Raw genomic sequence first — 4,559 nt, 5'->3', positions numbered from 1 at the left:
GCTTGCCTTGCATGCACAACCCTTGGATTCAATTCCTCAAAACCACAGAAAAAGCTGGAAATGGTGCTGTGGCCCAAGTGGTAGAGTGCTAGCCTTGAGAAGGCCCAAGGACAATGCTCAGGACTAACAAAAATAAAAGTACCAATATAAACTACCCATTACCCATGCCAATTTGTTTTCATAAACACTGGATAGAGACAAACAAAAAGTTTTAAAAAGCAGTCAAAAAATGAGTGGCTTAAGATTATATGCTGATAAGCTATCCCATAGGTTCAGATGCCACCTCCATGTTTCATTTAGTCTTCCACTGTTGTTTTTGGTCTCAGAGAAACTTCATTTTAAATGTTTTTATTTTTGTTTTTTTTAATGCACATGTTTGCATTCAACTTTACCATTTTTTACTACTTTTAATCAAGTTAATGAAATTTAATCTTTTTCAGAGAACTGATTAAACCAATTCATCAAAATATATTGAGCTCACTAGGACATCTCCCCCAAATTCACCTAACGAGGAAATGAGTTCTTCTGCATTTCACAGAAACAATGAGATCATATTCTAAACAGGAAGATTTTGCAGTCTCTCCAGAAAGATTTACAGAGCTATGACTCTTTAGCATAGAGATTCTCACAAATATCCCTAATATGTGAGATAGCATGGAATCATCACTTCAAAGAAACTTGCTGAAATATTTTGTATGCTCTCAAATACAAATTGTCCACTCAGAATATTAATAAGTATTTTATTTTCCTTGAGGCTATTTGCAAAAGGAGTTGCTTTCCTGATTTCTGCCTCACTCTTCTCGTTGTTGGAATACAGGAAAGCCCATTGATTTTTGAGGGTTAATTTTATACCCTGCTACTTTGCCAAAGTTTTGAATCAAGTTATGTAACTTGGAGTGGGGTCTATAGGGTTTGTTAAGTAAAGAATCATGTTATCTGCAAAGAGGGAAAGTTTTACTTCCTCCTTCCCTATTTGGATTCCTTTTATGTTTGTTTCTTGCCTTATTGCTCTGGCTGGAAATTCTATAATTACCTAGAAGAGAAGTGAAGAGAGCAGACATCCTTGTCTCATTCCTGATTTTAGAGGAAATGGCTTTAGCTTTTCATCATTAAGTATAATGCTAGCTGTAAATTTGTCAGACGCAGCCTTCATTATACTGAGGAATATTCCATGGATTCCTGGTTTCTCCAGAGCTTTTAGCATAAAGGGGTGTTAGATCTTGTCAAATGCCTTGTCTGCATCTATTGATACAATCATGTAATTCTTGTCCTGGCTCCTGTTGATGTGATGAATTATATTAATTGACTTGCATATGTTGATCCAGATTTGCATCCCCGTGATATATCCTGTTTGACCATAGTATATAAATTTTTTGGTGAGTTGCTGAAAACGATTGGCCAGCATTTTGTTAAGAAGTTTTGCATCAAATTTTATCAAAGAAATGGGTCTGTAGTTCTCTTTCTTTGATGAGTCTCTGTCTGTTTGGGGGATGAGTGGTATGCTGGCTTCATAGAATGAATTTGGCAAAGAGCATGCACTTTCAAATTCACTGAAAAGTTTGAGGAGTACGGTATGAGCTCTGCTTTGAAGACCTTAAAGAATTCATCTGTGGGCTGGGAGTTTGACCTAGTGGTAGAGTGCTTGCCTAGCATGCACAAAGACCTAGATTCAATTCCTCACTACCACATACACAGAAAAAGCTGTAAGTGGTGCTGTGGCTCAAGAGGTAGAGCTCTAGCCTTGAGAAAGTCCAAGGACAGGCTCAAGCCCTGTCCTTTAAAAAATAAAAAAAAATTCATCTGTGAAGTAATGTACCTACTACCTGGCGAATGTAATTGTAACCACTGTATACATTATCCCCAACATTAAAAATATTAAATTTAAAATAAAAATAGAAAGAATTCATCTGTGAACCCATCAAGTCCTGGGCTTTTCTTGGATGGGAAGTCTTATTGCCATTTCTATCTCATTGCTTGAAGTGGGTCTGTTTAGTGGGTTTAGATCTTCTTGGTTCAGTTTGGGTATATCAACATTTGCTAGAAATTCATCCATCTCTTCTAGAGTCTCACATTTGTTGGCATAAAGGTTTGAAACGTGTTCCCTTATGATTCAGTTGCTCTTGGTAATTTCTGTAGTTATATTAAGAAATAGAAAAACCTCCCAAACTCCTCGATTAGAAGAATTAACATCATGAAAATGGCAATTCTGCCAAGGGCTATCTACATGTTCAGTGCAATACCCATCAATATTCCAATGTCATTCTTTAATGAAATAGAGGAAGCAATCTAAAAATTCATATGGAATAATAAAAGACCCCGAATAGCAAAAACAATCCTAAGCAGCAAGAACTGCATTGGAAAAATATCAATAACAAATTCAGATTCTATTAAAGAGCTACAGTAATCAAAACAGGTTGGTACTGGCACAAGAATAGGCTTCAGGACCGATGGAGTTGAACTGAAGGCCCAGAAATCAACCCACAGACCTATGGCTATTTAATCTTGGATAAAGGAGTCAAAAAAATAGGATGGAAGAAAGACAGCCTCTTCAACAAATGATGCTGGCAGAATTGGTTAAGCACCTGCAAAAAACAAAAAACTAAAGCTGGGGTCCCTGCAGCTCAGGTAACGGGAGGAAGTGGCCTGGCAGCGTAGGTCTAGGAAGGTTCTCGCGGGATTCGGCCCACAGAGAATGCATGCACCCCCCTTGCCACCACAATGCCCAACAGGAAGATCAGCTTGGCCCAAGGCACAGTGAAGGAGGAGCCCAAGAGGAGGTCCGCCCGGCTTTTGGTGATGCCTGCTCTTACCAAGGTGGAACCCAAGCCCAAAAAGCCCAGGGGAAAGGATAAATCATCAGACAAGAAAGTGCAAACTTGGGGCCGGGAGTTTGGCCTAGTGGTTAAAGTGCTTGCCTAGCATGCATGAAGACCCAGGTTCGATTCCTCGGTACCACATACATAGAAAAAAGCCGGAAGTGGTGCTGAGGCTCAAGTGGTAGAGCTCTAGCCTTGAGAAAGTCCAAGGTCAGTGCTCAGGCCCTGAGCCCAAGGCCAGGACTGGCAAAAAAAAAAAAAAAAGTGCAAACAAAAGGAAAAATGGGAGCAAAGGGCAAACAGGCTGAGGTGACCAGCCAGGAGACAAAAGAAGATTTGCTGCAGGAAACAGGGAGAAGAAGAACTAGGAGAATGCAGTCTCTGATGAAGCAGAAGGGAAGGAAGCCAAGTCTGACTAACCATACTACATGTCTTACCCGTGGTCCCTGTCTCCCATCTTGTACAATCCAGAGGAATGTTTCTATCTACTATTTTGTAAATGAGAGTTTTTTAGGAGCTCTAGAAACATTTTTTAAAAAGGAAGAATCCTACCTCATCTTATTTTTTAAGTATAAATGATTTTTTAAGAAGTGAAATCATTTGCTGTTTGTTTATTTTTTGGTACAACCCAAAAACAGTGAGCTATTGAATTCTGGGAGGCCTCAGCCATCTTAACACAACATTCCCTGGGTGGGGAGGTTAGTTTTCTATCCTGTAATACAAAACGTAGTAAATGGCAACTCTGGAGTCGCAGTTGAACATTTCATATGTTGAATATTTGAAATTTTAGTCTCGTGTTGTTTACTCATAGAACTGTTTTCCTAAAGAACACCACTCCTTGATCCTTTCTGTGAGAACTGTGTGTGCTCTGTCACACCTCCGCTCGTGCTAGTCCAGTTTTCCCAGTTGTTGCTGTGCTATGAATGATGGAGAGATGTGGGAGTGTTGTGCACACAATGACATTGTGACGTGGAGGTTACATAACAGGACCAACATTTGGAATATGGGCACTTAGTTTCTTCTTAAGGGAAGTTTGTTCCCAGGTCTGAAGCTGGAATGTCACTGGAATACTTTTCAAAACAGGTCATGGGCTTCGACGTTTGGTACATGTGCTAAGAATTGTGTACAAGTTGAAATGCCTGTGTACTGATCCTTGACATACCAATAAAATCTCAATTATGAAAAAAAAACTAAAGCTGGAGATTTATATGTCACCCTGCAACAGAATTGATTCCAAATGGATCAAAGACCTTGAGGTAAAAGCAAATACTCTCAAAACTTTACTGTAAGGAATAGGAAATACACTAGGACACATTGGCATAGGTTGAAACTTTCTTAATAAAGGTCCACAAACACAACAAATTAAATGAAGTTTGGACAAACTGAACTGCATTAAATTTCTAAGCTTCTGTTTGGCAAAGGACATAGGCCTCATATCTAAAATATACCTACAGCTCAAAAAATTAAATCTCTCAAAAACAAATACTCAAAGAAACAACCATCCCATTAAAAGATGGGCCAAAGACTTAAAGAGAGACTTCTCTGAAGAGGAAATAAGAATGGCCTCTAGGCACATGAAGAAATGCTCAACGTCTCTGGCCATAAAAGAAATGCAAATCAGCCCTACTGCAGATGAATGGATACAGAAAATGTGGTATATATACACAATGGAATTCTACATAGCCAACAGACAAGATAAAACAATGGCATTCCCAGGGAAGTGGATGAATCTAGAGCAAATCA

General features: G+C 39.0%; 1 pseudogene; it reads left to right on the top strand.

Moving 5' to 3' along the window:
* The first annotated feature begins 2,718 nt into the window (after positions 1 to 2,718).
* LOC150055091 (non-histone chromosomal protein HMG-14-like) lies at positions 2,719 to 3,235 on the top strand (annotated as a pseudogene).
* The last annotated feature ends 1,324 nt before the right edge of the window (positions 3,236 to 4,559 follow it).

The sequence above is a fragment of the Megascapheus bottae genome, chromosome 14, assembly GCF_031878675.1.
Source record: "Megascapheus bottae isolate mThoBot1 chromosome 14, mThoBot2.hap1, whole genome shotgun sequence".
NCBI lineage: Eukaryota > Metazoa > Chordata > Mammalia > Rodentia > Geomyidae > Megascapheus > Megascapheus bottae.
Note: the sequence above shows the minus strand (reverse complement) of the source record. Positions and strands in the feature narration are given on the sequence as shown.